Here is a 13697-nt window from a genome sequence, read left to right as displayed (position 1 = left end):
TGGCGCTGGTCGTAGAGCCCACTACGTCAGGCTCTAAGTCTATATTAAGGATCCTTTAACAAACCTTGCATCTGGGTGCAATAGTTTCAGAAGGAAATGATCCTGGCCCTGAATGCGGACATACACTACACTACAGTGAAAGATTCAGGACCACCCTGCCCATCAACAGCCCAAAACTTCCCCCCACGTATTCCAGCATCTCCTGTAAGGTAATATTACACTCTATAAATAATAAAATTGCAAACCTGCATATTCTTTTCTTTGAATTTGCACATACATCATTAGGATATACATGAGACTTAACTCTGACAACTTTCCATTTCTTCAAATGAACTACTTGAACCGCGACAATATGAGCCCCTTCCCTTCTAGGAAACAATGCAACCTCTCACACTGTTAGTAAGGGAGTTGATTTCCTTCACTTTCACCATTTGTAACTTAAACTCCTGGTTCTGGACTGGTGGAAAAATACAAGCACACGCCCATAAACCCGCAACTTCTCCATGGAAATGATAAATAAAGTAATGAAAACTTTTTATTACAAAGGATATTAAGCTACCTACCCTTGTGGGGACAAAATCTGCGCATCTCTTTGAGGCCACCACCTACCTCACTGCTCCCACTCAACTTAGATTTTGCGTGTATTTTGCAACTATCTCATCCTGACCTCCTCAAACAGATCTCCTGTAAGGCCTGATAAGCCATTTTTATAACCCACCCACCATCTCTCCCTCCTTAAGCTGGGGGATGTGCATAAATGTGCTCAAGGTCCTTTTTAGGTGAAGCCTGTTGGCAGCACGCATGTGCTGCTGTTGCTTGACGAGTAGCAACCTATTGCTCCTGAAAATAAAAAAATCTAAAATGAGGCTTTTAGCGGTTCAGTTACTTACCATTCGTTGGCATCATCATCACTCCTCTTTGTCTTCTTTGCTGCCGTGTAAATTGGGCAGCGAGTCCCAGGTGTCAGATGTTGCATCGCTTACGTTTTTTTTGTGTGGCATATGGATGTCGTACTCCTAATTAGTTTCTCTCCTCATCTCATGCTGTGATTAAGGTACTGTTTCTTCTTATATTTTATCCATTTTCATATAGGGTGAACTCTACTTGACCTGGCCCAAAGGTATTGTAGCACTTTACATGAGCACCAGTCACACTGCACTAGGTCACATTCATTTTTTTGGCGCACTGGAGTTTTGCTCTCCTCATTGAAGTTTAAAATGTGAGTTTGGAGGCAAAGTTCCAGGAGCTTTGTGCTTGATAACAATTGTGCAAGGATTACATCTTGTGTGCACATTTGTTTTGTCCTTCTCTACATGCCACTCTATGACACTCCACTCTGTGCAACTTCATGCCACTTCACTCCACTCTACTCCACTCTACTCTACAACACTTTACTCCACTCTAAACCACTATACTCTAAGACACTCCACTCTATGTCACTCCATGCCACTTTACTCCAGTCTACGTCACTCCACTCTACAATACTCTACTCCATTCTACAATGTTCTGATCTACTCTACGACACTCCAACACTCTCCAGTTCTATGTCAATTTGCTCTAAAACACTCTGACACTCCATGACACTTTACTCCACTGTACGCCAGTCTAAACTACTTTACTCAACTTCACTGTACTCTATGCTACTCCGCTCTACGACACTCTACTCTACGATACTCTGCTCTGACACTCCACTCTGCATCACTCTATTCTCTCTACTCCACTTTTTGTCACTCCACTCTATGACACTCTACTCCACTCTGCTAAAATCCATTCTATGCAATGATATTCTATGCCAATCCACACCTCTTTACTCTACTCTGTGCCACTCCACTTTACAAAACTCTACTTTACAATACTCTACACCACTCTATGCCATTCTATACCACTACACTCTACACCACCCAGATCGTCACCCCTCTATGACACTCTGTACCACTCCTACCTACACTACTTTACTCAATTCTCCTACCTACACTACTTCACTCAATTCAGTGCCACTCTACTCTAGGACACTATACTCCACTTTGTGACACTCTACTCCACTCTACAACTTTCTTCTCCATTTAATTCTACTCAGCGATAGTCCACTCTGTGACACTCCACTCTACAACACTCTACTCCACTCTGTGCAATTCCACTTTAAGTCACTTGGCTCCACGACACTCTACTCTACAACACTCTACACGATGACACTCTATTCTGCAACTCTCCACTCAATGACACTCCACTCCACATCACTCTAATCCACTCCACTTTACATCACTCTACAACACTCAACTCCAATCTTTGCCACTCCACACTATGCCACTTAAATACCTTTCTACTCAACTCTATGCCACTCTACACCACTCCACTCTACACTACTCCACACTACGACAACCGACTCCACTCCATGCTACATCACTCAATTCTATGCTACTTTTACTCCACTCTACCCACCCCCATTCTATGTTGATCCACTTTATAACACTCAACTTCCCTCTACTCTACAACACTTTTCTCAAATGTATACCTCTCCACTCTACAACACTCCACTTTACAACACTATACTCTATGCCACTCTATGCCACTGCATTCTGTGACACTCTACGCCACAACCCTACACTCCACTCTGCGCCACTCTAAAGCACTCCGTTATACAACACACTAGTCCACTCTACGCCACTCCACTCTATGCCACTGTACACCATTCCATTCCACCATACTCCACTCTTTGCCACTCCACACTATTCCACTCTACACTGCTCTATGATACTCGACTCTGCGCCACTCCACTCCAATCTACGACAATCTATTATTGTTATAAAGTTTTATAAAGCGCTTGGTTACACCTTGAGGTGTGTCCCCGCGCTAGTTAGCTGCTGTTGTTTCCATTATGCTTTTTGTGCTGATTGTGGACGAAAGGGCCTATTCACTGCACTAAAGATTGAGGAAATAGGCTAGTTTTCAATTCTTTGCGGAATGTAGGCTCCGCCTTTTCCAAGCGCAGTTTTTCTGGCAGCTTGTTCCATAGCCTAGCAGTCAAGGCTGTGAAGGATTTTCCCCCCATTCTAGCTCTTTTTATCTTTGGGACCTGTACCAGCCCCACACCAGTGGATCTTAATTGGCGCGTTGGTTCATACCACTTCAGATGATTATTCAAGTATCTAGGGCCTTTCCCCTGAAGGATCCTGTGTCCTATACACAGGGCTTTAAACTTCACCCGTTCCCTAACAGGGAGCCAGTGGAGTGTTCTCAGGGCTTTTTGTGAAGATGCCCTTCTAGGTAGTTGAAGAATCAAGCGGGCTGCCGCGTTTTGTATGCGTTGCAGTCTAGAAACGCATTTTTCGCTGGCTCCTAGGTACAGAACGTTTCCGTAGTCCAGCCTAGATGTTATCAGTGCATGGACTAGGGTCTGGCGCACCGGCGTGGGCATAAGGTCCAGTGTTATCCTAAGGACCCGAAGTGTGTAAAAACAGGTGCCTGCCACTAGTTTGGTCTGGTGGTCAAAGGTTAAATTTTTGTCCAACCAGACCCCTAGATTTTTCACTAGATTGCTGGGATTGGGCAGTTCACCCAGCTCGTCCGGCCACCAAGCTGAGGTCCACACTGACGGGGATTTGCCTATAATCAGTACCTCCGTCTTACTTCCGTTAAGACGGAGGCAATTTTCCACCATCCACTTGGCAAGTTCCTGCATGCAGCTCTTGAAATTAGCCGCACATTGCTCTTCTGGTTGCGTCAGCGACACAATCAATTGTGTGTCGTCCGCGTACGCTATTGTCTCAACCCCAAATTTGTCTGTGATTGCTCCAACCGGAGCCACATACAGATTAAATAGAGTGGGGCTGAGACTAGAGCCTTGTGGGACTCCCTGCTTGAGTTTTATTTCATTAGACCTGAACTGTCCTTGAGCAACCTGGAAACTGCGGCCAGTAAGGAATGATTTCAGCCACTCCCATGCCTTTCCTCTCACTCCTCCCCTACTAAGACACTGCAGCAGTGTGTGATGTGCTACAGTGTCGAACGCGGCACTGAGGTCTAATAGGATCAGTGCCGCTGTCTGTCCTTCGTCCGCATATCTCTGTAGGGCTTCCGTTGAGGCCAGCAGTGCTGACTCCGTAGAGTGTAACGCCCGGAATCCCGACTGAGAGGGGTGGAGCAGTCCGTTGGTCTCCGCGAATGCCGAGAGCTGTTTATTAACGGCTTTCTCAGCTATTTTGGCAAAATAGGGGAGAAGGGAGATAGGTCGCAAGTTATCCAGGTTAGCAGGGCTAATGTTCAGCTTTTTCCTCAGAGGGAGAACTATTGCTTTTTTCCAAGCAGCAGGTACTTGTCCTGATGCGAATGAAAGAGCGAGTAGGTGACTGATATATGGCTCCAGAGCGGTTAGGCTGCCATGGAGTTTTTTCTGGGGGGCTGGGTCATTCGGTGAGCCTGATTTGATACTGCCTGCTATTTGGCATATTACTTCCCGTGTAGGCACTAGGAATTCCGAGAGACAGTTGCTATTCTTTGCAGATGGAGGAGTTTCCCCTCCCCAATCCCCCACTCTAGCTGCCTCGGGAAATGCCATATAGATTTTATCAACTTTACTGGCAAAGAACTCTGCTATTTGGTTGCAAGCTCTCACTGATCCAGCTATAGGGGCTGCCAGTGGGGTAAGGTCCGACAGTTCCCTATATATTAGAAACATTTCCCTCCTGGAATTGTTCGCATTCTTAATTCTGGTGCAATAATATGCTTTTTTTTTTTCTTCGGATTAGGGCGTGATATTCTTTTAAGGCTTTCTTATATTCGGCGCTATCTGTCTCCAAATAGAACCTCCTCCATTTCCTCTCTAGGTTTTTACATGTAGCCTTTTGTCCTCGTAAATCAATATCGAACCAGGGAGCAGATTTGGATTTTCTGACTGGCGCATTCCGAGTCCATGGGGCTGTGTGGTCTAGTGCCTTTTGTATTCGTAGGCTTAATGTTACGCAGGCGGATTCAATTTCCTTTTCCTCAAGTGGCCCTTCGTATTCTATTAGTTTGTTAAATTCCTCTGGGCAAAACTTAGCCCATTTCCTGCATTTATTAAGGATGGTGGTCCCCTTCTGAAGTCCACTATCCGGGATCGTTACCCGAAATGCGACTAAAAAATGGTCCGACCAAATGATAGGAATTGGGGGTGTTACAGTTAAAGTGTCCCAGTTAGCGTAGATAGGGTCCAAAAGATGACCCTGGCAGTGAGTAGGCATTTCTGATTTTAGCAACATCTGTATGCCTGCTAACTCCTGTCTAACTTCCTGCGCTTCAGTATTCAAGGGGTCATCGAAATGGTAGTTTAAATCCCCTAGGAGGAGGAGTCTTTCATGAGTAAGGGCAGAGAGCGTAAGAGTGTCCATCAGTTGCGTGAGGAAACTCGCTCCGGGTCCCGGTGGGCGGTATATTAAAAATCCCTTAAAACAGTATCCCAGGGGCACTGCTAGGGAAAAAAAGCCCGCCTCGCTCTTTCCGATGTCCCTCTCTTCTAAGGTGCATACCAGTTCTTGTTTGTGGATCACCGCAATCCCCCCCCCTTACCCTTCTTCCTATCGACTCTCTTGATATCATATCCCAGCGGGAGAGCCGCCAGTACATCTGGTGCTGACGTGGAGTTTAGCCACGTTTCCGTGAGGAAAAGGGCGTCCACCTGATAGTCCGTCAGGTATTCATGTATTTCCATCTTATGCTTCCCCAGGGACCGGCAGTTTATCAGGGCCAAATTTAATATTTTACCCTTATGTCGGGACCCCAAATGTCGGTGAAACATGTAAGGGCAGTATGCACACCTTTTGTCTCTGTTCCCGATACTAATACTGTGCTGGCAAATACTGTCAATTGGAGTACAGAGATTCCTAAGTTCGAGGGAGCTGTAGCTTTTTCGAAACTTAATGCCCCCAGAGGTCCATGCCCCTGGTCCCGTTCGGTCACGGACAGGCACAGACGGGCTTGCCTTAGGCGCGCCTTCGGCGCGCTTCCGGCGCGCCCGCTGCGCCCGTCCGCTGTGCCTCCGATTGATGTCATGCATTTATAGCGTTAGTGTTGGAGGAAGGGAGGGGCCAGTCAGCTGGAGCGCTCCCCTTCTCCCACCTCCAAGATGGCGTGTGTTGGTTGGATATCGGCCCCGAGTCAGCCCGTGATTCGGCTGCGGGGGACCAGCAGAGGTCTGTGGACATCGATAATTATGTCGTGCACAGGTGAATAAAAATAACAAATTTTAAAAGGCTTCCTGTCCAAATTCGACAATCAGCCAAACATACTTTAGCAAAATAAAACTCTGAAAGGCTTCCTGTCCTAATTCGACACTCAGCCAAAAACGCTCTTTTAAAAACAACAGATGTGCTCTTCCCTCCCGGCTTTCCGCCTCAAGAGGAAAGAGTTTCAGCAATTCAATGCTGCGCACTTACGGTGATATATTTTTATATGCTCGTCAGAGGAAGGGAGGGGCCAGTCAGCTGGAGCGCTCCCCTTCTCCCACCTCCAAGATGGCGTGTGTTGGTTGGATATCAGCCCCGAGTCAGCCCGTGATTCGGCTGCGGGGGACCAGCAGAGGTCTGTGGACACCGATAATTATGTCGTGCACAGGTGAATAAAAATAACACATTTTAAAATGTATTCCACTCTACAACACTCAATAACACTCCACTCTTTGCCACTCCAGTCTACACCACTCCACTCAATTCTACAACACTCCACTCTACACCACTCCATGCCACTCCATGCTACAACAATCTACTCCACTTTGCTCCACTTTACTCCACTCTACCCCACTCCTCTCCACTCTGTGATATTCCACTTCACTCTAAGATCCTCCATGCCACTCCATGCTACTTTAGTCCATTTTACACCACTCCACTTTACGACACTCCATTCCACTCGATGACACTCCACTTTAAGTTACTCCACTCAACAGTAATCCATGCCACTCCAGTCTGTTACACAATGCTCTATGCCACTCTATGGCACTCCACAACCACTATTCTACACTACACTACTCTACGACATTCCACTATGTTCTACTCCCCTCTATGACATTCTATTCCACTCTACAACACTTAATAACACTCCACTCTTTGCCACTCCTGTCTACATCACTCAACTCCACTCTAAAACACCCCACTCTACACCACTTCATGTCACTCCATGCTACAATACTCTACTTTAATTTACTCCACATTACTCCACTCTATACCACTCCACTCTATGCTACACCACTCTATGCCACTTTATGCCACTTCACTCTTTGGCACTCTCTGCCACTCTATGCCACTTTGGTCCGCTTTACTCCACTCCACTCTACGATACTCCACTTTATGACACTCCACTCTATGACGCTCCACTTTAAGTCACTCCACTCTACATTACTCTACCTCACTCAACTCTATGACAACACTCTATGCCACATTGTGACACTCCACTTTATGACACACTACTCCACTCAACTCCTCTCCACTCCTCTCTATGATACTCCACTTCACACCACTGTCCTCTACAGCACTAACATTTAGCCATGATGAACAGCAGCCACACTGGTGTACAACTTTGATAAAACACATGAGCAAAACATTAGCTCTCGCATAGGCAAGAACTATTGGCTTTGCCAATGCTTGATGAATGCTCCATGGAAGATTAGGTTCTGTAAGCTGAAGGATTGTTAGGTCATGGGACAGAGTAAGGCACGTGAAAAGACAAACATGGAAGCTGGGTAGCCATCTTTCCTAGAGAAAAATATCAGCCATTTGTTAACATTTTAAGATTTTGTAAAGGCACGGAGAAAATGATACTTAATGGAACTTTATAGAAAAAGGTCTGTAACATGGCATTTATTTACTTTAATTATTAGCCAGGGATCATTAAGGCAGCTGTAGAACACATTTTAAAGTGTGTTTGGGATATATTTCATGCTCTGATAAGGGGGAAAATACCAGCTTTGAGTCATTTTCCTAATTTATCTACCAGCCAGGGCATTAAAATACTGGTCCTGCTGGTAGAAACCTGGCCAGGTGGCAACCCTACATGGTAAAGGTGGCATATAGGAAAATGGAAATTACACTGGCATGTAAACCTTCATTTCCTAGAGTCAGAGTGGAAGCCCCAGCCACTAGAGGACAGGAGCACGCAGTCATGCTTCCAGCTCGGTGGTTGTAGTTAGAGTATTTAGGTCTAGCTCACACTAAGCTCACTTGTCAGGCAACAGCAGTTGCTGCGACTCTTTGCATTAGTTTGTATGTGACTTGCCTTGCTTCCTCAGTTTTGTTGATTTTACCCTGTTCAGTTCCTTTGTTGCCTTTCCTTTTGTGCTGTGTTTTCCTATCTCTCAACCTTTTGTTGATTTTGTATTTTTAATCATGTAACCTCATTTCTTGTGCTACATTGTTTTTCATTTTCAGGCTCCTATTCTGGTCTCGTGGTACACCAAGGACTAGTTACAGCTTACCATCTGCTTGCAATGGGTAAGTTGCAGTCTGCTGTGTTAGTGTCTCATTCTTTCCTTTTTTGTAGAGACCTCCTAGTAATTTGTCAACGCCATCACAATCACAATGCTGAGTCTGTGGCAAAGGATGAAATTCCCTAGCTTAGGTGCACTTCTTTAGAAAGCTTGTGTGAGAGTTTCTATTTTTGAAAAGTAGGGTTTTAAGAAGGAGATGATCTGATCTCTGCAGGAAAAGTGTTCAACTGAGAGGGTACGTTAAGTGGCAGGTATGTGACGGTTCCGGAGGTGAGAGCTCTGTGGACTATACTGTCCAGTTTAAATAAGGCCCTGCCTTCCATGGTAAAAGGCTTCACATTTTAAATCGTACATAAATATCGGTGTTGCAGTGGCAGCGTTGGGGGATTTTTGTCAACTCACTTATCCACACCAACCACTATATAGTAATCGGAAATGTAACTCTAATGACGGGCCCATAAGTCATTATCTCTCAGTTAGCAATATCAAAGGTCCTCCGATGAATCTTTGGTAGAGCTAAAAGGGACTAAATAATGAAAGATGGAATGATATTTCTCCACGAGGACCTACAATGAATAAATACGCTAAACATTAGTCATTAGAAACATGTCCAAATAACTTTGCAACTCAGAAATAAAGACAAACACTATTCTCGTCCATCTAGGTTTTTCTTGGTATTTCATATTATGAATGGTCAAGCACAAAATACAAATTAGAATGTCATTATTTGTTTCATAAAAATACATGTTGGATTCACAATAATCGTAACAGCTCATTTATAAAGACATCAGAGAATCAAGTATAGAGGAGTGGAAGAGAGAGAAAACATCAGCGAAACACAGTTCACTTACGTAACAGAAATATAAAAGCACAGCATGCAATTAGTCTGAAAAGCTGACCCCACGACCGTTAGGGTATAGCAAGAGCTGCATCACCAGCCGATGATGTACAAAGTCTTTAGGAATGTCTCTTAGAATTAGCAAATTTCGCCAACCAGAGAATCGGGAATCAGCACAGCATTCAGCATACCTCAAACGCAGGGACAGGTCACCAATCCTGTGAACAAGCCGAGGAATACTTTCCCACAGGAATCTTTAAAGTACACTACTTCCTTTCTTCCGTTAATATGTTGCATTCTCTCTCTTAAACACGCTTCTCTACTGGTTATTCACAATGGTGTGACAGTCTACTGACAGTGACTTTACTACTATTTTCTAAACAATCTTTGTCTAAACATTGTATAACTTCCAAGAGAATAAAAGGAAGAAAACCTAGCTACAAATGTATTTAAACATTAAAATAGTTACATTCATGTCATCAACAACCCTAGCCTAGCCAGGAAAGAACTCTAAAAAGACTTATTCAGAAACAGGCAAAATATCTGTACTCTAAGGAAGCATTTGTAACATTTGAAGGATAGGAGCATGGAGAAGCACATCCTCCAATAATTCTAAGGCCTACATTATTTTAGCAAAACAGAGAATAATTTCTAAAAGTCCCCACTACATTTTCACGAAGACAAAAGCTTTTTCTTTTGTCGTTTATTTTCTGCAGTTAGAAAGACAGAATAACATTCAGTTAGCATTATTCTCTTTATTTTTACTAAGAAAATCAAACTGTGGTTCCATGTGCACATTTCACATGTTGTACACTCTTGTATTATGTGTTAGTAATTCCACTCATATTATTAACCCGTTTGCTGCTTCGAACGTTCAGCGCCAGTGCTGAACGTTCGAAGAAACGGGTGCGGCCGCGTCGGCCGTTGGACGTGCGCAGCACCAGGGAGGTAGCTCGCACGACGTCCAACGGCTGATGGCAGCAGCGAAGGGGTTAAAGTATGCATTTGGGTGAATTACATTGAGCAGATTTTATTTACAAACATCATACTCAATCATTGGCCTCCGCCGCCCTGAGACATTTGTTTGTTGCTCCGAGCTTATAGTACTCTCCTGCCTCTCTTTTACAGGCACCATGCTGGCACCGACCAATTCCCAACAGTTCTCCTGATTGACAGAGTTTCAATTGGCCATGATATCATCTTCAATTGCTATGTGAAAGATGAATTTGGGAGGACAAAACCGATATTGTGCAAAATGAGCTTGACTGTAGATAACTAAGCCTTCACATTGTCTTTACATTACGCAGAGTGACACAAGTCAATGCAAAGGCCGGAGTAACATTTACAAAGACACATATGGGGCGATTTGCACTGGCTTGCATTACTTTGTAAATAAATGTAAGACAGCACAGCAGATTGCGCTGCAATGCCTTACATTTCACAGTGACAGCCATTCCATGGGTGGAGCATGGATGTTCCAATGCATCCACCTATGGAATTTGACGCAATCCCAGATATACTGAAGTCAGTAAACCTGGATTCGTGCTAACATGGTACGCCACCCAGACAATTGCGTAACAACCATAAAGGTGTTTATTTCTCACTTGATTTCCTCTTTCTATGTGTGATGCATTTTGCATCATGTGTATTGCAAGGGTAATGGATTTCTTAATATATCTGTTCTGGAACGTATGTCCTTGGTTTACTCGAACTAAAGAGAGAGGAGGCAGTTGACAAAGAGCCACTGGGGAGTAGGGTGACCAACCGTCCGTAAATTTCACGGACGGTCCGTAAATTAGAGCCTTTGTCCGTTGTCCATGATGAATGTCTTAACGGACGGCATTTGTCCGTAATTTTAGCTTGTAAAATAAATAAGATGTTATTTTCCACAGTTTAGAGTCCCGAGCTGAAGTGCAGGGGATTCTCCGGGTGCTGCATTCCGGAGAGAGGGGCAGACGGCTGAAAGAAGCCCAGGGTGTCTGCTTCCCCAAAGAAATGCAAATGTATGTTAATGGTTACTTGGCAAATGTAAAGGCTGCTTAGGAGGTGCTAACTGCGGGAATCCTTGGAGCTTCCTGACTGTAGAGTTGGGAAGGGCCCTAGGCCCGCATGGTGGAGAGCAGCAATGATGGACACACTGACACCAGTTAGGGGTAGTGGGAATGGCCACGAGCACGTGCGCTCGGCCCCTTTTATTGCCAGCGTCATGTGACACCATGACGTCTGTGGTGGGTGGGTGTGAAGTGTAATACAAACACTCTTGAACACTAGACCGTGTTCATGCTAGGACCCTACATCCCTCCCATTTTTTAATCGCAAAAAACCCACTTACGGAAATCAACCTGTGGGAAAAACAAACTGTATCAGGATGCAGTAAAGTGTTCAACTTCCGCTGAGTCCTTTTATCCGCCGCTGCTTGGCATCACAGATAGTGTTCAATCTGCTGCGGGGAACGTCAGTTCACAGTGGCACCGGTGTGGGGGTGCTCGACGGAACCAGTCTATTGACGACTCTGCGACAAGATTGTCCTCACAGTCCTTCTTTTGCTCACTTCCATCGCGACGGGTGCAGTTAGAGTTCTTGTGGTTCGCCGGGGAATGATGCACGATTTCCGGTCTCGGCCTTAGCTTCACTTGTAGTCTGTGTCCTACTTGGCAAAAGGCAGATCCGTTGCAAGGCATCCCTCTCACTAGGATGACCCCTCTCGTTGGTGTTCCCCTGCCACAGGATATCCTTGAGGTCCTCTTTCTCGGATTTGCGCTGGGCTGGATGTGCCACATCAGGTTGCTCCTGCGCCGCCGTCAGTGGGGGTATGTAGCAGACCATGTGCCTCACCTCAGATTCCGCAGCCTCGTCCCGAGGTAGCTGTTGGTTTCTGTCTTTGCTTGCGATGTCTTCGCCCTCCCCGGACCTTTCGGATGGGCGTCAGAGGACGGTCTCTCGTCGCGGGGACTGCGTCCCGGAGGCCTCTGCCCCTGAGTCACCACGGCTGGCATGTGTCCAGTGTCCGTGTGACCCCAAAGGTGGATGTCACAAACGGTCTCGCTTGCTCCTCTCCGCAGATCCTGGGTGTGCGGAAACATCGTCTCTCAGCTGGTCTTCTTTGCCACTGGTGTTCTTCCGGCCTCGTGTTCCTCGCACCGTTGTCCTGGCACTTGTCGCCTTCCTTCTCTTCGGGAGTGAGTGGTCTTCCTGCACTCCTCTCTCTTTCCTTAGTTGTTTCCCTGTGGGGACGTTGCTTCGCACTGACTTCTCCTTCTACTCTTAACTGTGGCAACAGGCCACATGGATATGCTTCCTTCCTTTTCACGGTGGCAGACGTGCCACTCAGATCTCACCTTTTCTTCCTTCCTTTTCACAGTGGCAGACGTGCCACTCAGATCTCTTCTTTTCTTTCTTCCTTTTCGCAGTGGCAGACGTGCCACTCAGATCTCTTCTTTTCTTCCTTCCTTTTCGCGGTGGCAGATGTGCCACACGGATCTCTTCTTTTCTTCCTTCCTTTTCTCTTCTTTTCTTCCTTCCTTTTCGCGGTGGCAGAGGTGCCACTCAGATCTCTCCTTCTCTTCCTCCAGCATCGCGACATCACTTGGTCCGATCTTGTGTCTTCTCTCCTGACCTGGGCCCTCCATGCAGTGCGCGCACTCTGCATGTGCACCCCGGGTCTTGTCCCCGTCGGGGACACTTTCTCCTTCTTCCTCAGCAGCCAGAGTTGGTGTCGCGAACCTTCCTTTCTTGATGTTTTCTTTTCTTGATGCTTGTTGGTGACGTTCGGGGGTCCACGTCCGGAGACCTTTTCATGGTTGAACGTCCTGGACCGGTTGGTGGTCCACTTCTGCCGATGCCTGGCAGGTTGCTTTCGGTCGTCCTGTCGGACTTTGCGCTACAACAGTTCCTGGGGACCCGTTGTGGGTCAGCACTTGATGGGCGATCATTCTGCGGATCGGCTCCTGGGAGGCGCCATGGATCTGTCGCGGGTCGGCACTTGATGGGCGATCGTTCTGCGGATCGGCTCCTTGGAGGCGCCATGTCGTGGGGTCGTCCGCGAAGATTGTTCTGCGCGATGGCGCTGCCAGCATTCTTCTTTCTGCTTGCGGCGGCTGTGCGTTGCCACGTGGTGCGTTGATTGCGCACTTACTGTTCAGGGTTCTGGGACGCCTGTTGCGTGACGTTGGGTACTTGCTGCTTTGGCTGTCGTCAGGTACTTGATGCTTTGGACCGTTGGCGGGAGTAGTTGATACTGCGGTGAGCGCCTGTGGCCACAAGGCGTCGCTGCTCTCTCCGTCCTTTGATCGCGGCAGTCTTTTCCCTGGACGTTCTTCAGGTGCTTGGCAGTCGTTTCCTCCAGACGTCCTGTGAGTGCTTGGATGCTTAGTGAGGCATTGGTGCCTCTTCCCACGTCGCGTTGGA

The sequence above is a fragment of the Lissotriton helveticus genome, chromosome 11 (assembly GCF_964261635.1).
Source record: "Lissotriton helveticus chromosome 11, aLisHel1.1, whole genome shotgun sequence".
NCBI lineage: Eukaryota > Metazoa > Chordata > Amphibia > Caudata > Salamandridae > Lissotriton > Lissotriton helveticus.
This window is presented reverse-complemented; position numbering follows the sequence as displayed.